This window comes from Phascolarctos cinereus, unplaced genomic scaffold (assembly GCF_003287225.1).
Source record: "Phascolarctos cinereus isolate Bilbo 61053 unplaced genomic scaffold, phaCin_HiC Scaffold_5;HRSCAF=322, whole genome shotgun sequence".
Taxonomy (NCBI): domain Eukaryota; kingdom Metazoa; phylum Chordata; class Mammalia; order Diprotodontia; family Phascolarctidae; genus Phascolarctos; species Phascolarctos cinereus.
The window spans coordinates 361262064-361285086 of NW_027555958.1; the positions used below are offsets into that span (position 1 = coordinate 361262064).

Here is a 23023-nt window from a genome sequence, read left to right on the forward strand (position 1 = left end):
ATAACATTTGTAAAGTACCTAGCACACAGTTGGTACTATATAAATGCCTATTCACACATAAATATAGTATTACATAGTACAAATATCATATAAATATAATTATACTATTATGTATAATAAATATATACTAGATTTAGATATATGTGTGGAATATGTATATACAACACACACATATAAAACAAATACATACCTGTATATAATAAGGATAAACATATATTCTTATATAAATTATCCTTACCCTCTACCTACCTCTGATACATACAGGCTATCTGACTTTGAGAAAATTATTTAAACTGATAACTCCCAAGGCAACTCTCTCAAACTTATAAAGCACAGAGAAAAGCTTACTACATTGATGAAATCATGGGTCCTCTGGTTTAAAAAAATTACTTTAGAATAATGGGATTTTTGTCTGTCTAATACACTTGGAAAAAGTAGGCCAATAAAATAACCCATACATGTAGAAAAGCAGCATATGCAAGGGGGTGAACAAGTCTTCAGGTTACCAAACTATGTTGTCAATTATTGTGAGTTCTGGAAATTAAATCACAAACTCTCCAGGCTCCCAATGTGTCCCTCACACCTACCATATTGTTTGGATTCAATAACTGTCAATACATAAGAAAAATAATGGCACATATTGTTGGTCACATTTGCCAAATGCATCATTGTACTCTGCCTAACTTTTTAATACATATGTGACATGGGAAAATTTGTGAATAATTTTACACAATGTAAGAGAAAAGACCATTATCTTCCTATTGGATGTCTGGAGAAACATGTTCACACTTCTAACATGTTTGCTCCAGGATACACCAGACCATACAAGATTCATTTCTGATTTTCCTTGTTAGATCCTAGCTGTCCAGTTCCAGAGTCCCAGTAGACACTTGGGGCACAGCAGCTCTCCTGAGGCTGAAGGGGCACAGCAAGGTAAGTGATCAAACATATTGAGGAAGAACATCAATAAATGAGGCAACTTTTTGTCCCTTAAAACTTCTAGGTGGTTGCAGTGACAGTAGTGTCCTATTACAATGTGGCTGAATGGAATGAATAACTCATCAGAAACTCCTGGCTGAGGTGGATGGTATATAGGCGCAAGCATGGATAGATTCTGCCAGGTAGATCCTCTTTCCTGATTTATGTGCTTACGTTGTTGTGTGTGAAATTAGCCTAAAATGATGATTGGTTGTTTAAAATTAGAAATGCTCCAAGAAATAAGTAGTAAGAATGAGTCTAAATAGGGTCAGAAACTGATATTTTTTAAAAAATACACATTTGAGGGGGGCACCATATGCACTATAACCCCTTTGCCCCACAAAATAATACCTCTTAACGGGAAAAAATGATCACTCACTTCATGGTTTGAAACCCTTACTCCTGCTGGAAATAATTTAATTAGTGATTAATTGAATTGTGCAACCCTGGAAAAATCACTTTATTTCTCTGAGCCTCAATGTCCTCATCTATAAAATAAGCATAATAATAGCAGATGATAGCTAAATTAATATGAGAGAGAGAGAATACGTATCAAGCACTACCTCTTTGCCAGATGCAATGCTAAGTTCTGTGTATAAAAATACAAACAAGATAGTCTTTGCCCTCAAGGAGTTTACATTCTAATTGGGAAAATGACACGAAGTGGGAGCTGAAATATGGGGAACAGAAATGTTAGGTACAGGAGAGATGTGTTGATTACTTCATAAAGCTTAAAGCAAGATACAACACACCCAGAGGAAGGACGATAGAGAGCGGGCCATAGGAAGGTCAGTTAAAAGAACAATGGTTGTTTACTCTGAAGAAAGGAACGTGTTGGGGTCACATGAAAACTTTTTTCAAGTATTTGACGAGCTTTCATGGGAAAAAAGGATTATATTTAGTTTACTCCCAGAATACAGAAATAGGGGCAATGTGTAGAAACTGTAAAGTATCCATTTCAACTTGATGTAAGGAAAAAACAGGTGTGGATGGGAGAAGATAACTGAGTTGGAGATGAGCAAAGGTAGTTTAGTTGGTTAGTGTGGGGCTGGCTATCAAATGGGAGAGAGATACAAGATGAAAGCTTGGTGTACCCACAGGATCAAACAAAGGCTTTTTTTCTTTTTTTTTTTAACACATGGGGGAGACTGAGGTATGTTTATGGGCAGTAGGAAAGAATCTTACTTTCCTGAGATATGGGGTAGGAGTTAAGATAAGGTAAATGAAGGGGGAATGATTATAGGGATAAGCTTCCAGAGGATACAAAAGAGGATGAGACCAAGGACATGCGTAAAAGTGTTGGTGTTAACAAGGAGAAGGACCGTTTCTTCCTCAGACTAGAATGAAGGAAGTGAGAATAGGGGAAGATAGTAAGAAATATTCAAGTATAGAATTAAGAAGAAGACGATGCTCACAATAGATGTCTCTTAGCTTCTCAATAGAGTAGGAAATGAATTTTATTGCTGGCTCCCTTCTGTAATTTTGTCTTCTATGAATTATTTTGGATCTCTACTGCTCTTCTTCATAAGTTGTAGCTACTGTTTTCTATGGTACCTAATTAATACACAGACATGGGCAATTTTCTTCTCTTCTGTCTTTTTTCACTTTATAGGTTTGATAAATCTGATTCTTGATCAGATTCCCACACAGGAAAAAAAGACTTAGTTCAAGAAATTTTCTTTAGAACTCCAGAGGTTCAATAACACAAATACAAGCTATTACCTAGAAGTCTTTGACATTCAAATTCTGCCTGATTTGCTTATCTTTTTGCTATAAGAGATTGGATTTATTTTACTCTCCAATGCCTCAATGTAACATATGCATTTATTCACTGCCCTGTCTCTGGTTTGTTTGTTGTTTTTTTTTTTAATTCAGTGTGCCTTCCCCAATATCCTGGCTTGATTTTTTTCTCTTTTGTTTTCTAAAATGAATATCTATTAAGGAGAAAAAAGTGTGTGTGTGTGTGTGTGTGTGTGTGTGTGTGTATACTGTCCCTTTAATAATAGATTACCATCCTCATTTGTTCATCTACTTCTGGGCTCTGAAGGAGACTGCTGTCATAAAGCCCCTTACTGCATCATTTCTCCTGGATCCATATTTTATCAATAAAACATTTCTGAGTAGGGGGTATATTGTAGTTTATGGATAAAAATTAAGAAGATACCAAATATATCTATTAGGTCAATATTATCAAGTCAAACATCAGTTCATCTATAACTTGCTAGATATCTACAAGAATTGCCTGAGAAGCAGAAAGTTAAATAAATGTTCCCCACAGTAACAGAGCTAACAAAGATCAGGAGCGGGATTTGAACCCAGCCCTTCCTGATAAATTTGGCACTTAATCCACTAAGTTCTGCTACATTAGTCTGTTCCCTACAAGTCTTCAAAGGAGAACAATGAAAACTAGTTCAGATTCTATCCTTGCACCTACAATCATAGATTAGAGAGGAATCAGGCTGGAGGTTGCCAAGTTTATTCCCACATGCTAATAGAAATAAATATAGCCTTATTAAGAATTCAGGGTTGTGCTATAACTATAGTATTATACAAGCCTGTTTTTTCCCCTTATAAAAAGTGCCCATATAGACCCCAAAATTTGCAATTGGTATCTGAAGTGGAAATAGGTGGAGAATCCCCAAGAGTTTTGTTAACTGGTTTTATATTAGAAATAAAAGCTTTGATCCTATAGGTTATTTCAAGGAATTTATTAAAAATAACTAACCTCCTTGGGCTTAAGATTTCTCACCTGCAAAATAAGGGGGAGAGGATGAACTATGTGATCTTTGAGGATCTTCCCAGCTCTATATTTTATATTTCTATGATCTCATGATTCGGTTGCTTCAGAGAGCTATAGGCACAGCCAGAGATGGGACCCAGATTTACCAGACTTTTAAGGGAAATATTAAAAGCAGGAGCTAATTAAATTGTTGCTGATTCACTATCCCTTTCTTCTGTTGTTGACAATACTACAGGTTAAAAGGTTTATATTCTCACGGGATTCAGGGATCTCCTTTCCCTTTTTCTAGGCTCAAAACACATGGCTCATTTCCTTCCCAATTCCACTCCTGTGGGATTCTCTTAGATCTTGGATATAAGCACCGAAGACTTACTCATAATCTTGTTGTACCCAAGGGAAGACCATAATAGATACCAGCTCATGCCATGTGCTTGCTTCTCCCTGCAATGTAGTTCCCCTGGCTTCTCTTAGTGAAAACAACTGCTTTTATGAAATGCCTGACTGCTCTGATAAAATATCAGTGATCCCTCCTGAAGCAGGACCTCGAGGTACAAATGATCTGCTGCTGGAAAAGGATAATGGGGCTCAGAGAAAGGAATGTGCAAACACTAGTTTGAGTTTTATGGAGGCTTTGGGCAGTGGAGGAGCTTTTGGAGGAGCAATCTGTTTTCAGTCAGAAGTGTCTTGTAAAAACTCTGCAGATCTGCATTGATAGAGGGCAGTTTCTCACCAGGAATTCCCTATATCAATGAAATCACAGGTCTAGCATTTAAAAAAAATGATTGGGAAACAAGTCAAAGAAAGACAAATCAGAGATAAGAAAAAAATTCTTTCAAAACATAAATTAACAAGCACTAGATAATGATGAGGAATATTTGATTTCTCATATTTGATGAGAAAATATTTTTCAATAGCTTTTCTTGGCTTACATTTGAAAATTTTTAGGAGAATCACTATTTATTATGAAAAAATCAGAAATCTCTTTGGAGCATGAAACTTTGTGTTTAAAATATAATAGGAATTTTTAAAAGACAATCTTATTTCAAAAGTCTATTTAACCCTTAGCTATGTTTTTTAGCTAAGTGAAGCCAAGTCTCAGGAATGAAAGCTAAGGTTTAAATTGCTCAATCTCATTAATAAAAGACATCTCCCAAGTAATTAAATCCAGCCTAAAGTAAACATCTGAATTAAAGTGGCTTGTCAGCTCTGCTTCTAGTTAAGGATAAGTAAAAGCCCAGAAGGAGATACAAAAGCCCAAGACGAATTTTCAAAATGATGCCTTCTCAATTCTAATATTGATGGGTTCATTCTCGAGGCTTTTTGTTCCAATACCAATCAATCCTCTACAAAACTTTTGTTCAAGTGAGAGTGAATATTATGGGGATAAGTATGATCATAAGCTATAAATTAATATGTGTACATTTATAAGAATATGCTCACACTTTGGAGCAGGTGCTACTTATAATTTTCTACCTGCAAACAAACTGACAATTAAAGAATTTCTACCCACCAGTCTCCAAACCTAAGTCTGTGAGTATTTGTCATCAACTGTTTTGAATAAGTTGACTAGTCAACTAAATTACTTGTTAGTCAATTTTTAAAAAATGACTGACAATTAGTAAAAATTAGTTAGTAAAAAGTCAATTCAGTAATAAAGACTGAATGGGTTATACATATAGACAGTCTTGATGTACTTAGACTTCCGAAAGCAAAACTTCAATGACCACCATCTCGTACCAACTTAGTTTTGCAACAACTACTTCCATTTTCTAGTCAGACTGGTCCTCCCACTGTTTCCCAAGCATGCCTTGGGCAGTATCACTTTTCCAAGAAGGAACCACCTTGAGGGAAAGGAGAGGCTTTAACTTTGGCCTTGGCTAAGTACCTTTGAGTAAGCAAGGACCTTGCAACTTGGAAATGTCCAGAGAATGCTGGATTTCCCATCTTCACAATAGTGTTCTAAATGGTGGCAGAGATCTGCTTCATGAGCTGAAGGCAGATGGACAGAGATTCATTATACTTCAGGGAAACCTTCTTGAGTGAGTGGCAGTTAAGGATTTCAAGGATCCTGGGGCTACGAATTCTACCCCTTTTCTACATGTATTTTCTAAACCTGATCCCACTTTCCCCTGGACTCTGTATATACTTGTTGGAAAGTATATCACAGATTTTTGGTGGCACATTTGTACCAACTGTTCTTAATGTACACTTTAATTATTATCTAAAAGCTACTTAAAGCTGGCTGACTAAATGATTCTCAGCTGACATTGTTAGGATGAATCACACCAATAGGGGTTCAATCCCTAGGCTTCATAGAATTATTCCCTGGGACCCCTCAGAACACTGAGGAGTAGATGTAGCCAGCCTTACTTTGGAAACCTAACTCACCTTCGAGAGTGAGAGTTGGGATAAAGATATCTACAACTTACGTGGGCTACACTATCACAGTGCCTGATAAATAGTGGATATTTAATAAATACTTGTTGAATGGATAGAATATCTAGTTATTTTGGCATCCAGATACTTCTAGCATAAAGTTGTATTTATGCAAATCCAACATAAATCAGTTGAAAAGTGAAAAATTAACTCAAACCAAATATGTGACATCATGTGAGCAAAAAGAACTAGTTAGGTGATTAGGTTTAACTGTATTTAATTCTCCTTTCCCACTTCCATGTCTAAACTGATTGGTTGTCAGTTCAAATAAAATATGAATGTTGTACATAGATACTGCCAAATGAAATAATATATGCAAAGGGCTTTTCAAGCCTTGAAGCACACTATACAAATATGAATTACCACAACTTCTCCTCCTCCTCCTCTTCCTTTACTACTGCTACTACTATCACTACCACTATCACTATTATTACCTACTACTACTATTAATAGTTTTATAAATATACTTTGTATTTAAATATGTATTAATTAAATTAAATTAATTAATTTATAAAAATATTTCAAATTGTAATAACATAAATTATTCAAATATTATTAAATTATTCATTTTAAATAGTATTAAATTATTAATTTTATTAATTAATTTATTAATTTTAAATATAACTAATTAATAAACTAAATATAACTAATTAATAAAATTGTTTAAATAAAATATAAATGTTTTAAATTATAATAATACATTAAATTAAAACTATATAGTACATAAATAGTTTATTATTTATTTATTTAAATAAATAAATTTCAATAAATTTAGATAAATAAAATAAACTATTATTTAATAAATAAATAAACTATTTAAATATTTATTTAAATAAATAAATGAACTATCATCTAATGAGAAAGATTGTCCTTAATCTGAACAGTTTGGCAATGAGTCTAAAAGTATGCCAGGATTCTATACATACCCTTTATCATTTAAAGTGCTCTCAGCTGATATATGTGTGTGTATACATACATATATTAGTATATGTATATATACACATACATTACATATACATATATATATAAAGTGGTATGTGTATCTGTCTTTCTGATGCTTTGTTTCATTTCCTAGTCATCTCAGTTTCCTTCTCCTATTACAGATTGAATCCTTCCATGTTTCAAAACAATAATTGGGCAAAGACATTCAATACAATGACTGAATACGATAATGTATGCAATATTCTGTCCTAGTAGCACCCCCCCTCCCCACCATACATACACACACACACACACACACACACACACACACACACACACACACACACAAAACAAAACAAAAAAAAAAACCTTTCCACTCTGAGGAAAGGCAGGTGTTTAATTATACAGTCTCTAAAAGTGTCATTAACTTTTCTCAGTACCTAAATGTTCAAGATGTTTGTGGGTATATATGTGTGAGATCACTTCATTTACATTGTTGTAGTCATTTTACATACTGTTACATTAGTTTATTTCATGATATAATACTCTATACTTCCCATATTTCTCTGAATTTCACTTATTTGTCATTATTATTGAACTCCAATATATTCATATACCACAGTTTTTTCAGTCAGTCCCAATTTGTGAGCACTTGCTCTGTTTTTATGTTTATTTTCTGCTATTATGAAGAGTGCTACAATCGATGTTTTGGTATATATTGGCAGATCAATCAATCAACAATCAATTTTCAAGGACCTACTAAGTATTAGACACTCTACTACGTGCTGGACATACAAAGACAAAAGTTAAACAGTTCTTGCCCTCAAGGGGCAAATGTTCTATTGGGAAGAAAATACATAAATTGGCACATACAAAATAGATATAAGCTAATTTTGAGGAGCGGGCAGAAGCATGGGGGAAACAAGAAAGGCTTCGTGTAAAAAAGTGGTGCTTGCAATCTTATAAGAGACTAGAAATTCAAAAAGGTGGAGTTGAGGAGAAAGTGCATTCCAGGCATGGGGGAGATACAATACAAAGGTAAGGAGATAGGAAGCAGAAAGACATTTGAGTGAAATGAATAAACGGTGGTTCATCAGAGGAGGTGATATATATAATATGATACGGTGTTATGGAAGAACCATCTGTCAGGGTAACACTATACAGAAATCACACCTCACACAGATGTGCAGATACTCATTCAACTCTCTGGGTTGACTCAGTCATTCCAACCTGCTCTTATACTATCAAGTTCCAGTTTCCAGAGATAGACCACCACCACCCAATTATACTCAAACTCCTTCTGGATCTTAGGGATAATCCTCTTGAGGGGAAATACACTTTACTCTGTCTCTTAAGCCTCCAACAAGTGAGTGTTGAAGAAAGAGAGAAAGTGGAACCATTGATTATAGACAGCTTTTTTTCTGACCATATCAGAATATTCAATAATCTCCAATGTAAAGTAATTGTTTGTAAGATAACCTCTTCAGTATAGCTTTTAAAGCCCTTTACTATTTCACCCCAATCTCACTTTCTAGTCTTTCCAGACATTGTTCCCAAATGCCCAGCCAAAGTGGCCTTCTTGCTGTTCTTCAGAAACAACCTTCTATCTCCTAGTTCCTATTAGATTGTAAGATTCTTGAGGGTAAGGGCTGGCTGTACTTTTTTTTTTTGTATTTGAATCCTTAGTGCTTCCCACAGTGTCTGGACAAATTAGGAACTTAATAAATGTTAACCAACTGACCATTGACTGCTTTTGCATAGCTGACCTCTACACCTGAAATGTATTCCCTCCCCCCACCCCAGCCCATCTCTTAGGAAGCCCTAGTTTCCTTCAGAACTCAGCTCAAGCATTACCTTCCACATGAAGCCTTTCCAGAGCCCCAGCTGCTAATGCTCTCCCCCAAACAAAATTATCTTGCATTTATTTTATATCTACTTTGTATGTGAAAGGCACTAAAGATATAGGTAACAAAGAGCTGGTCTCAGAGCCAGGAAGATGTGAGTTTAAGACCTACCTCTGACACGTATGGACTATGTGAGCCTCTTTGAGACTACCTTCCATCTATTCTGTTCGTGTGTGTATGTATATGCATGCATGTATATATAAAGATGCAAACACATATAGATACATATACATATATGTATGCATATATGTATATATATACATATATATCATATATATGGTTATTTTCATATTATCTCCCCCTTTAGAATGTGAGCATCTTGAGGGCAGGGACTATTTGTCTTTCTTGGTATCCCAGCACTAAGCATAGTGCTTGGCATATAGTAAGAATTTAGTAGGTACTTTCTAACTAATTGACTGACTATTTGCATGCAGGACTTTCAAGGAATACCCAGTATACTTTGCTTACAGTGAGATCACCATATCAGGTGTGCCCTTACTCTGGAAAGTAAAAAGTAGGCTTCCCATTGTCATCAGTCCAACATGTCTCCAGATTCCACCCTCCTTCACCGAATTGCAGAGATCTTCCTTTTCTTATTGTGTAATAGATATTTGTGTGCATGTCAGAGATTGCAAGTCCCATTTGTGTATGGACTATCTTGTTTATTCTTCCATTTTCCTCAATGCCTAGCACTGTGCTTTCCACATAGTTAATATTTAATGATGCTTATTGAATTATGTTGAAAAAGTCATTCATTCTACAGGGGTGGAAAGAAGCTACTAGCTCCCAAATGGAAACCAAAAGTTACTGACTTGGAGAATTAGAGGTCCCCTGAGCAATGACTGTCATGTCCAATGTCAATAGTCTGGAAGTCAAATATGGAAGTCATGTTTTTAAAATAATTAAGGAAAAGAGCAGTGATAGTTTCAAAGTCCCTATTTGTTGTTTTCTTCTTCCTGCCAGAATCAGCTACTTGTAAAGACAGTAAGAATTACACTTTGTTACATGAAATAATTTTGTTGTAAAGAGTCACTTGATGTGCTCATTTGAAGAAATAAAGTACAGCTCTACATTGAACTTGAACATGAAATCAGAACAAAGAAGCCAGGAAGGTTCTTATATCCACCTCATATTTCTTAGCTATCTCTTCATTCCTGCATATATTGGTATTAGGGTTAAAATGTAAAGTGATTGGATCACACAGGATTGGAAATATCACTAGTAAGGATCTAATCCTGGTCATCATGCATGTCAAGTTTCAGCTTATAATCACTCACTAAATTTTCTCCTTTCTCAACAACGAAGATCTCAGAGTTATAGTCAACATCAAAATGGTAGCAAATCATTGACTGGGAAATAGAGAGACCTGAAGTTGGGCAGATTAGAAGACAAGGCCCTAAAAATTAAACTCCTCATTGCCTGGGGGAATACCCAACATCTCTATCTCCCATTCCTTTTTCCATCCACTAAATGAAAACAGTTTCCATAGTGCCCACCATTGTCCCTTTTCTCTTTTCTATATATACTCTCGCCATTGATCTCATCTACTCCCCTGATACATCAGTATATAGCAACTAAGCCAGATAGCTGTATGGTTCAGTACCAATTTCTAGAGAAACTCTAATAGCAGTGGCATTGCTCTATTGGAATAAGGAAACTTCTCTGCAGGACCAATATTCCCCATCACCAATTCCCTCACATACCTTCCATTAGAAGGTAAGCTTCAGGAAAACAGGTATTATTTTATTCTTTAAATTTCAGTCATTCAATCAGCCCACGCACATGTATTAATTTTTACACTTCCTGCTTTACTGATAAAATGGAAGCCATTAGACATTAGCACCCCCAGTTGCCCTCACATCCCCCTCAAAAATTCCCTATAACATACTTTCTTTCCTCCTATGCTATTTTCTGTGACAAAGAGCATCTTTCTCTCTTGCCAAAGCTAATTTTCCTACTAGTGCTCAAGGTAACATTCACTCCCGTGCCCTCTGGGATTTTGTTCCTTCAATCATCCTCACCCTATCTTGTGTTTTCAATCCATTTCTTTCAAGTTGTTCTTCTCCTCGCATCAACTCTAGTTTCAAAATCAAATATTATGTGGAGGTATATTTACGACCCTTTTCATAATTAAAGGTAGAAAATATTTTATATTTTATGATTATAATTATATAACAAATTTTAATTTGGAGGTTTTTAGGCAAAAGTTATCATTGCAGTTATTATACACTTAATGAATAAATCTAAAATAATAATGAGTAACACATAAAGTACCCTAGGGGTTTACTCCACATTTGTTGTTGTTGAAAAGAGTTTGCAAGAAACAAAAAACATTGAGAACCACTGCACTATGCCATTGATTCCAAAGGAAGAGAATAGTAATAAGGAAGGAGCTGTCAATAGTGTTGACCACAATAGAGAGATTGAGGAGGCAATTGCCTTTTGAGAGAACAGCTCCAGTCAAATAGCAAGGGAGGAAGACATATTGTAAGGTGATGAGCAAGTAAGAGTAGAGGAAATAGAAGCAGTGAGGATAAACTACTCATTCCAGAAAGTTTGTTAATGAAGGCAAAATAAAGGAATGAGAAGAAATGTTGCTTAAATAATTGGAGTGCAGGAAGGATGTTTTGTTTTATGATTTTTATTTGTTTTGTTTCTGTATTTTGATCAGGCACTATGCTACCCACTTTTAAAATATTATCTCATTTGATCTTTATAACAAATCAGAGGGGCAGCGAGGTGGCACAGCGGATAGAGCACTGGCCCTGGAGTCAGTAGGATCTGAGTTTGAATGCGGCCTCAGACACATAACACTTACAAGTTGTGTGACTCAGGGCATGGCACTTAACTCCAATTGCCTAAAAAATGAAACAAAACAAACAAATAAACAAACAAAAACAACAGGAAGGTAGGTTCTATTATTATCTTCATTACATAGATGAGGAAACTGAGGCAAACAGAGGTTAAATGACTTCTCCAAGGTCACACAGCTAGCAAGTATTTGATCCTCCACTATACCATCTAGCTATGAAAATGCTCACTCACAAAAATATGTGATAGAAATTGGTAGAATCTTACAAGCTGAGAGATGGAAATTCATTTTAAAAATTAGCTACCTAATCAGCCAATGAAAATTAATAGCTAGTTATGATATAAGATATTTACTTTTCTTCTGGCTAGTGTTGAGTGTTGTATTAAATGAAAAATATACTTAAACTTCATGAGCATATACGACTTTATTTTTTAAAATGTATGTACATAAACTAATTTTTTCAAGGAAAGAATATCTTCAGATGTGAATTTCTTCTCTTCTAGCACTGATACATCATCTTCACTCTCAAAGAAACTCTACTGACCAGTTTAGCCAATCAGTTTATTTGAAAATCTTCCAGATTGAAGAATACTAATCTAAGCAGAGGATGTTTAAATTAAAAAACCAAACCAAACCAAAAAAAGCCTTAGTACTGCAATGGGAAGCAATATAAGATTTGTTGCAATAGAACATTTGTGATGGTCCATTCTAATTTTAAGAGAGCTTGTCCTGTGTATGTCAAGGGATTATAGTTTTCAAGCAGCTTGACATTTGTGCCACTAGAAAATAAATGTTCAGAACATCTTGATCACATGATTACACAGTTGATGGGATACATTACAGGGTAACAGAGATGAATAAGGGAGTTACTCTGATACAGTATATAGAACACAAATGACGGTATGCATATTTGTCTGACCATCTTTTGGGAACCAGTTTAGACTCAAATGTTGAACTCTTGATGGTTTGGAAACAATTTGATGACAGATTGAAAAACTGCAAGAACAGATCGTACTTAATCCGAAGTGGTCAGAGTGATGTAATTAATGCACCAACACCCAAATCACTATGTACAAAATCATGATGGGTTTGAATCATTTCAGAAAGAAACCTATAACACTTTAAACATGCATGTGCTTGTTGTGACAGAGGGAAAATATATTTGTAACATAATTGGGCAGTTATTTTCTGTTTAAGGTGAAATCAAATAAATTTTAGTGCAAACCCCTTAGACCACCATCCACTAAATGGAAACTACTGGAATAGTAGACAGAGCACTGGACATGTAGTCAGGAAGAAGTTGGTTAAAATCCTGCATCATATACTTATTAACAATGTGATCCCAAACAAGTTACTTCATCTTTCTGTGCCTTGTATTCTTCATCTGTAAAATGAGGAGATTGGATTTGAAAGCTTTTAGAAGTCCCAGTCCTAAATAGAGACAATTCTTTACTCCTATGAAATTTTTTCTCCTTCCAGATCTCTAGCTATATTCCCACCCCATTTTCTTCACTGTCTACCTCTATTTTTCCATGCCTTTTAAAGATGGGAATCCATCAAGGCACTGTACTCAACCCTCTTCTTTTTCTAAATGCTATCTTTCTTTCAGTGACCTCATCCACTCCCAATACTTTAACTATAATCTTTATTCAGATGATTCCCATATCCATATCTCAAACTTTATTCTCTCTTCTGAGCACTGATCTCATGTTTCCAACTGCCTATAAGACATCTGAATCTGGATGACCTTGCGGCGTCTCAGGCAAACTCATAATCTTTTCCTCAATGATTTCCCTTTTGTTACAAGGGCACCATCACTAGAAATCTTGAAGTCATTATTGATCCTATCTTTCCTTTACCCTTTGGCACAACTTGTCAACTTTGCTTCCCTAACACATTATAGTGTGCCCATTCCTTACTGGCTAATCCATTGTCATCACTTCAGATGGAATCTCTTAACTTCACACCTGAACAATGGCTACTGCCTTCTACCTGGTCTTCCTGACATCAGTCTTTCTCTACTGTAAGTCTTCTCTTCTTTAGTTTAAATACCCCAGTTCCTTCAATTGAAACTTGTATGAGCTAATCTCCAGTTTCCCTCACCTCGTCATTGTTCTGCTTTGGAAATATTCCAGTTGGTCAATGTTTTTCTTAACATGTGATGTCCAGCTCTGAACACAATATTCTAGATATAGTGTGAGCAAGCCAGCTTATAGAAGAGCTTTTCCTATTCTGAGCAGTATGTCTCATTTATAACCTAATAACACATTGGAAATCATAGTGGGGGAGAAATGGAAAAATGTCTAGCAAATTTATGATGATCTCAAAAGTGAATGATGCATTGACACGGTCCTTAAGGGTATGCAACATATCTCCTCTTTTAGAATACATTCACATCATTGTCCTTTGCTGTACTTCATAAATTCCCAAATAATGAATAGATAAGTAAATGAATACATTAATAAATACCAGATTTACCTGGAAATCTAGAATTCTATGTTTATGTAATCATATTATCATAGATATAGAGTCATAAGGGAATTCAGATGTCATCTAGTCTAACCCCCTCATTTTACAAATGAGGAAACTGAATCCCATAGAGACAAAGTGATTTGCACAAGATCACACAGGTACTAAGTGGTAGAAGTTAAAAGGTCTTCTAACTTCAAACCCAGTACTATTTCAAATTTCAGAGTGTCCTTGACATTGGACTACATTCAAATAATTCTGAAAAAAAATCTTTTCTGAAGTGTCTCTAGGGGTAAGGTGCAGGGTAGACCTCAATGTCTTTTGGATTCATGATTATGCAGCAGAGGAAGTCATATGTGATTGAATCAAAAGAGGAAAACCTTACACACTGAGATGTAATGGATCAGGCATGATTCTCATTTACAAAAATCCAGACAGTCCAGAGAATTATTTCAACTCAATTTGATTTGATTTAAGCAACAATTCTTGGATGATATAGTAGTCAAAGCAGCTAATGTTGAGGTGAAAGGAAAGGCAATAAGTATTTTAAAAGCACCTACTATGTGCCAGACCCCCATACTAAATGCTTCACACAGGTTATCTCATTTGATCTAATTTTTGCTAATGTGAGTTTGGACTGCCCTAAGAAACATAGTGTCCAAGACATGGGAGATTGCCCTGCCATACTGTGCCCTGGTCAGAACACATTTGGAGTATTGGGTTTGGTTCTAGATGACACATATTAGGATGACACATTTAGGAATAAACTGGTGAGCATCCAGAGGAAGAATACCAGGAAAAGGAAGGACCACATATGTAGAACATAATAATCAGTGCAGGAACAGAGATGTTTAACCCAGAAAAGAATTAGGGAGGATGTGTTGCTCACTCCTCTCATGTAAGTTGGGCTAGTTCTTCTTTAAAAAATATTCAAAACTTCTTAGAGCTTAAATTGGCTCAGGAGACCAAGTCTGAGACATTGACTTAGCTTCCTCATCACCTAAGTACAAAATAGCCAAGAGACAAGGCATTTACGTCCATAGACCAGTAGCATGAATGGCCCTGAAAAACTAAATCTTTCTTTTGGATCACTCTCCTGAATGGCTCACTCTGGATATCCTTTCCTTGCTATGGTTAAATAATTTGTGTGTTAACTCTTAGATGGATTACATATGGCTGGTTTCATTCTAATTTCAGACCTGAACAACCAGGAGCTAGCCCAAGTCAGGTCTAACCCATGACAGGGGACATGATAGCATTCTAGTATTTGAAAGGTCATGTGGAAAGGTGATCAAACTAGTTCTACTTGATCCCACAGAATTGAAAAAAAAATAAAGCTTGAGGTTGAGGAAGAGAACAGCCTAATGATTAGATGCGCAAAAATCACATGGGAAACCCCCGAAGGTCCCTTTTCCTCCTGGTAAATTCTTACCCTGCGCTATTATTTCTGGAAAAGCTTAGGTCATCCCTGTTTATTTCTCTTTTCTCCCTGCTTCTGATTCTCAGGACTTTTCCATTCCAACATAAATAGGATTATCATCCTGAAGATGGCCCTGGTAGCCCCTCCCCTGATTTGTGAGTTCTTACCTGGCACAACTATTTCAAGAAGAAACATTTGAAATAAAGATGTATTTGTATCTCCAGTGTTTAGCACAGTGATTGGCACATAATAAAGTACTTTATAAATGCTTTATCTATCCAGTTGGCTTCACCCTCATTGAAGGTCTTTGAACAAAGGTTGGATGTTGATATATTTTAGAGAAAATTCTTCCATAGGAAGGGAATGGATTTGGGGGTGGCAAACCTGTGGCCTGAAGGCCACATGTGGCCCTCTAGGTCCTCAAGTGTGGCCCTTTGACTGAACCCAAGCTTCACAGAACAAATCCCCTTAACAAAAGGATTTGTTCTGTAAAACTTGGGCTCAGTCAAAAGACAGATGATCTCACAGGTCTCTGATCTGAGGATAGATTTGAACTCAGATCTTCCTGACTCCAGGTTCAGCACTCTGTCCATTGAGTCACCTAGCTGCCTCTAACACAGAGTGTCTGTCCTTACTGAGCTAACCAACTTGTAGAGATCTATGACTCATACATAAATAACTACAGTACAAAATAATACATGATTAGTGTTTCAGAGAAGTGCAAAATGAAGGAAAGGCCACTTCCAAATGGCCTTACCCATTCTGGGCTCATGCTGGAGAGGACAAGAACAATAGAGACTCATCCTACCATACAAGCATCCCTTCGGGCACCCCAACATCAGGAACACTGTTACTGCCAAAGAGGGTAAATACTATGTCTAGGAAGGAGAGACTGGGAAGCCTCCTCACCACCTCATGCAATCACCAATTTGGGCAAAGGAGGGATTCTTAGTAATCTTTTGCCTGGACATTTGCCTCCTTGTGTGACTCTGTTCCTTTGTACAGAACAATCAGTGCTTTGACTGAGAGGAAGCCTATGGTGGAGCTCAGGCACATTGGGCGCCTTCCCTCCTTTTAAAGCAATAATGAGAAACTATAAATATCCAACTGCTTCCATAGTATTTTACCAAACCTTTTAGCCACAATCAGAGCATTCAATTCTACCCAACATATAAAGGGAGAAAATCTTAATCACAGCAGTGATTAGGCACCCCTTCTAATTACCTTAATGAGGACTGCAGAGATCTGGTGCCATTATCCGTACGACAATTATATTTACCAGCCTAACAGCACAGTGACACGAAGGCACTTAGAGCTCATTATTTGTGCTTACTCATATTTAGGAGGACTTAGGGTTTTATTTTTAAGTGCTCTCCAATTTGCAGATCCAGGGCCGAGACAATATTTCATTCTGCGTTCCCCAGCCCTGTCACTGTAGGCGACTTGTTCTTGAGGTAGTAAAGAATATATTCAGGTAGAAGCCTAGAGTTAACAAGACTGGACAATCCTTTTTCATTTTGCTGACTAAATCCTTCTAATCCATGTCTTTCCATCTCCTCCCACCCACCTGTAAAACGTTCCTTAAAAGTGTTTGCCCGATTTAACGTCTGGAAGTTCTTCAAGCCTCCAGCACACATAATTCCAATTGCTTTTTTGTGTTTGTGTATGCTACAGATTTTAATTATTGGGAATGAGGGGAAAACACATCAAGAGAGTGCTTGAAAGATTTCCAAATATTTTCATTTTCAAGAAAACAATACTCATTCAATTAAGCTGCTTCCCATCCCCATCCCTAAGGCACAAGGTCAGTTTGACACTCCAAAGAGTTAAATCATCCTTGGCAGGAGTCTCGACTTGGCAGAAGCACCATGATGAGAAATCCAGATTACGAGCATCATTTGTAATGTGAGTGCCCAGCACTTAATCTAGTCCCAGTTTGTTTTTGTATGGAATAGCAATGCTTGAAAGGCAGTCATTGGGGGAACTGGGGGCTCAAATCACTTTGGTACTGGGTGTGCCCTTCCCCATGATTGCCACGTTTTAATATAAAGCTTCATTCATAAACAAGAAACTGTTGGGTCTTCCCATCCCAAGTGCATTGCTTGCCCTGAAATTCAGTCAGCCTCTTGCTCCAGTTAGGAAAAATTTAGAGCTTCTTTTAAAAATCAGGAGATGAATTTCACTGAAGGAAATAGAAAGCCAAGAACTGAGCATCTTCCCAACTAATCCTCTCAGGGATTTTTAAATGTCATTTATATGAAACCCCAGAGACTATGCAGCTTTTGAAAGTACTAGAATACTAAAAAGGCTGAGGTGACATCACACAAAAGCAACATATCCTTAGGACAATCCAAAATGGTTGATTCAGTAAAATTTCGGGCAAATCAGTTGTGGTTTCAGATTGGTCATTGATTTAATCGACCAGTCAATTGAATCAAAATAGTCTAATCCAGAAAACAATGGCAACAATTATCTTAACCTTCAGTTTGTAACCATTACCTGCTCTCCTACAAAAAAAAAGAAAAAAAATCTTTGTCACTTGGATTATTTACACTAGCTAAATCCATGGAAAAGTCACTACCTCAGCTGACAAACCAACTCAGGAAGGCGCTGAAGACCTTCTAGAAATCAGACTTTAGTTCATATGTTTTTATTATATATCTTGTCCTGGGAGTCAGAAGACCTGGATTCTCCTGGTAAACTACTTCATGTCTTTAGAAATCAGTCTCCTCATGTATAAATTGAGAGGGTTGTATTAATTGATTTTTAAGGTTTCTTCCAACTCTGAAATCATGTGATTCTGTAATCACTTTCAATAATTCTATCCCTGTTGGCTTTCATGCCTCAGAGCATTCCTCACCTTCATCTACCCTCTATAGTAGGTCTACTTGAATGTTATCAGGTAAAGACAATGGGAATCTACTGGTCTAGAGTTACTGATCTATATCTGATTTAGACCCTAGAATATTTACCAAGGAGAGTTTCTTTAGCTCCACTTCTCTCCCCAGCACTCAACCTCTCACCCACTACACCCTCTGCCACTTCCCTACCACACTCATTTTTGAGGCAAAGCACTGGATTTGAAATCATGAAACCTGTTTTTGAATCTCAACTTTTTCATTAGCTGAGTAACCTCCAGCAAGACATGGCACCCATATGCATTTCTGTATTTATGAAATATAGAAAATAATACTTAAACTATTTACCTCACATGGTTGTTGATACAAAAGTGCTTTATAAATCATAAAGCTTTATGCAAATGAGAGTTTTCATCATTGTTATTATTAATAATTACAAGTAATTAATTAACAAATCAAGTCAACAAGCTTAATAAATATTAAGCTCCTACTATGTGAATGGGGAAACTAGATGGTATACTGGATACAATGCCAGGCCTGGAGTCAGAAAGACTCATCTTCTTGAGTTCAAATCTAGACTTATACACTTACTAGCTGTATGATCCTGGGCAAGTCACTCAACCTTGTTTGCCTCAGTTTCCTTATCTGTAAAATGAGCTGGAGAAGGAAATGGAAAACCACTCCAGTATCTTTGCCAAGAAAACCCCAAATGGGTTTACAAAGAGTTGAACATGACTGAAACAACTGAACAACAACAAATGTGAATGCACTGTGTTTATCATTTGGGATACAAAGAAAGGAAAATAGTCCTGCCTTTAAGGGGCTTACTGTCTAATGGGGTAGATGACATGTAAACAACCATGTATAAGCAAGATATTGTGGAATTATGCTTTTTATAATCTATATATGTATAATGAATATACTAATATGTTAGATTTTTCAGAATTGCCTCTCTTGTGGCAATTCTGTCAGACTTACGATGCAGCTTGCAATGATCAATCAGACTTTGACAAGGCTCACAATCACTGCCTATGTACCTGAAGTGAAGTGAATCAGAGACTGTAGAAACTGTTCCATCACAGAACTCTGGTCCTGTGAGCCACTAAGTAATGACCCCCCAAAGACTTGAACAATGCTATTTCCACAGAACTTCAAGACACCTCTACCTTAGCATTGTGGTATTTGTGGGTTGGTCATGGGAAAGCACTCTGGCCCTGGGAACAATTGTCTATAATCCACCTTCCCCCTCCCTTCCCATTTGTGATTTATGTATATAATCACTGTCTTCACTTCAGCAAAGTGGAATTCTGATCAGGGGAGTTTCCAACTTGCAAATCTGTTCTTCATAATGAAATAAATTAATTAAAGGCTACCTGATTACTGGCACTTTGTCCCTGGCCTACTGTTTTATCATTCTCAGGCTAAAGACTGACTCAGTAAAATTCTGTTAGCTATATATACAGGATAAATTGGAAATAATCTCAGAGGGTAGGCACTAATTACTACTAATAAAAATATTATTAATATTTTAACAGAAAGTAATATTATTAGAGAGGCAGCATGACCCGGTAGATAGAAAGCTAGGTTCAGAGGCAAGAAGACCTGGGTTCAAGTCCTGCCACTGGCAAATCCTGGTTGTGTGATCCTAGGCAGGTACCTTAATCCCTCAGAGGTCCCACAACTCTCTAATACTGTAATTGAAAAAGCAAATGCCAAGAAACACTGCTAGAGGGAATTTCCTCAACAAGGAGTTCCCTGGACAGAGGTCTGGTCCCGCAGCAATATTAACAGGACATGCATTAACAGGAATGCAGTGTATTAGAAAGAACATTGGATTTGGAATAAGGGGTCTTTGGTTCAAATCTTTACTCGCCTATGTACTACATATATGATATCAGTAAAACGCCTCAATCTGTCTGATTTTCAGTTTCTCATTTTTGAAATGATTCGGCTGGACTAAATGATCTCTATGGTCTCTAAAATCCAATAACCTCTGTCTCTACCCCCAAACAAATGATGTTACATTAAAAAAAATTGTCAATAAGTTGTTCTGTGTTTCTAATGCTAAACTACTTGATCAGCTGAGATTTTCCCCCCTTAAGTTGAAGAGATGTTAGGTATGGTTCCTCCCTTCCAGGAGTTTATAGTCCAGCTAGAGAGTCAAGATATACTTTTGTGAAATAAATGAGTTTTGATGCTATGTCCGAGGCAGGGTAGAGGTGTGACCCTGCCCCCAAGCTGATGAATGGACAATATCATCTCTCAGGGACTCCTGACTCATTCATTACAATCACTAGCATTCTGCTTTATCCTTCTGGGAGCTGACCCTCCCACAGACTATACAAGTCAGGCAAGAACTGTTTGTGAGCCCAAGTCCAAAGGATTTACTTAGTGATTCCCAGCCCAGTCCCATTACACAAAAGTTTTGTACTTGAGCTAGTTAAGAATCCCCAAGTTGGCCCAGGGGAATTATCTGAACAGAATACATCTACCACTTCTTTCCAATTCTTCATGGGAAGGAATCTAAAATAAAGAAATTACCACTTCAATAAACTCCCAGGGAGATAACATTCTCAGATTACAAATTAATACTTTGATGGGTACTCTGACTTTATTCATGGGGAGTAAGGAACTTGCTAAGTAAGGATGGGTGGGATTCTTCACCTGAAACGTCAACTAAGCCTTGGACATACCTTCCTAAATGTGTGAGAAGGTTTATTTTCAAGGCCTTGGCAACCCAACATGGAAGGGAAAATTACTTGCACCATCCGGTTATTGAGGCATTCCCAGCTCTATTTATATACCAAAATGACAGAGAATGCATCTGTCTAGTGTTGGAAAGACAATAAAGAGGACTTAATTAGCTGAATCCCCTCTCTAGTGGTTGAATGTGAAGGGCGTATCCTGTACATTACTACTCCCTGAACTCTTACCAAGACCTGGTCTGAAGGCAGTAGGTCTGTTTGAGGAGCCAACAGGAAGCTTTCCCTGGATTGAGCCAGTTGGATTAGGGCTCATTTTGCTTCAGCTGGAAGTCATTTGTAGCTTTCGTCAGCTTGATCAGCATCAATGGCCTTCTAGAGAGCACACCAAAGGTGATCATGGTTGCTCTGAACTATGGCTAGGTAGTAAAGATCAGCTGCTAATGCCTTTAAGGGAAATAACCTAGAGTTGTCCTATTTGCTTTTGGTGGAGAGCAGGAACAGAAAGAGAGAACAGTACAGAGAGTGGAAAATTTAGAACTAAAGGGATGTTACGTCTACAAAAGGTCTTTGCTACTTTCCAAAATTCCATAAGAAAATATGGTTAAGGATAGGTGTTGGCGCCACCCCACTGAGAATTTACTTTGGGTTACCTAGTCAGAGAGACTATACTAAACCTGCATCTATATACCAAAATGAGTTAGGAGGTGGAAATGGGGATTACAGAAGAAATTGTATTTACTCCAACTAGTGGATATAGCCTTTGCCTTGAGAATGGGGGTATTGAGGAAAGTCATTGGGGTATTTGCCTAGAAACCTGCCCTTGGGGAGAGGGAAGAAGAAAGAAGGGAGTAGCCCTCTACTGGTAACTATCAAGTATGATGTCAACAATCCCTGGAAACCCTGTCTCTAGAAGCCCTGCCCCTTGGCCTGGCAATATGGAAGTTTGCCCAGTCTTCTTGGATGGAGATAATCCAACCCTGGTGTCTACCATAAATGGAATTTGTGACACTGATTTATTAAGCAACATTTCTGTGTGGGAGAGATTGTTAGCCACTGGATTTTTTAGCCACATCTACACAAGAAGTTAAATTCATTAGTACATTAATAGCATTGCTTTTGAACAGAAAGGATATAGCTATAGCTGTAGGTGTAGATATATATATCCTATGTCCCTTCAGTTAGCGGATAGCACACTGGACCTACAGTCAAGAAGACCTTTGATCGCATCTGATCTCAGATACTCACTAGCCATGTGACCTTGGGCAAGTCACTTAACCACTGTTTGCTTTAATTCACTGGAAAAGGAAATGGCAAATCACTCCAGTATCTTTGCCAGGAAAGCCCCATATAAGGTCACAAAAATGTCAGACACAATTGAAGAACAAAAAGTATAAATATACACATACATACACATGGACACACACATACACACACAGAAACACATACCCATATATATAGAAATGTATGTGTGTGTGTGAGTGAGAGAGAGAGAGAGAGAGAGAGAGAGAGAGAATTGCAAGTCACGTCATCATTATCAGCTGCCTGAATAGGGAACCAGCTGGCCAGTTCTAGTTGGGTAACTCAGCTCGTCATCCCCTCACCCTCATCCTCTCCTTGTCCCTCTCTCTCTCCCTCTCTCTCACCTTCTCTGGGGTTTGCTGCCTAGATTTCATTCTCAAACACCAAGCCTTAAACTCAATTCACTCTGGAGCTCATAGATCGGACAACAATAGGTCCCTGCCCAAGCACCACTTTATGGTTATTTTGGGGGCCCTCCTGG

The 23023-nt window shown here is 37.1% G+C and overlaps 1 long non-coding RNA gene across 3 annotated transcripts in view; it reads left to right on the top strand.

Annotated features, from left to right (window-relative positions):
- The window catches only part of LOC110205563 (uncharacterized), a 32986-nt gene extending 13062 nt beyond the window's left edge, over positions 1–19924 (top strand). Inside the window, exons 3-4 of one of the 3 annotated variants that reach the window (XR_013487305.1) lie at positions 855–1121; positions 12295–19924. This is a non-coding gene — a long non-coding RNA (uncharacterized LOC110205563). Of the gene's footprint in view, positions 1–854; positions 1122–9413; positions 11081–12294 lie in introns of those variants that run through there. The other 2 variants (XR_002323611.2, XR_013487306.1) reach the window with 2 other exon arrangements.
- Positions 19925–23023: the final 3099 nt, after the last annotated feature.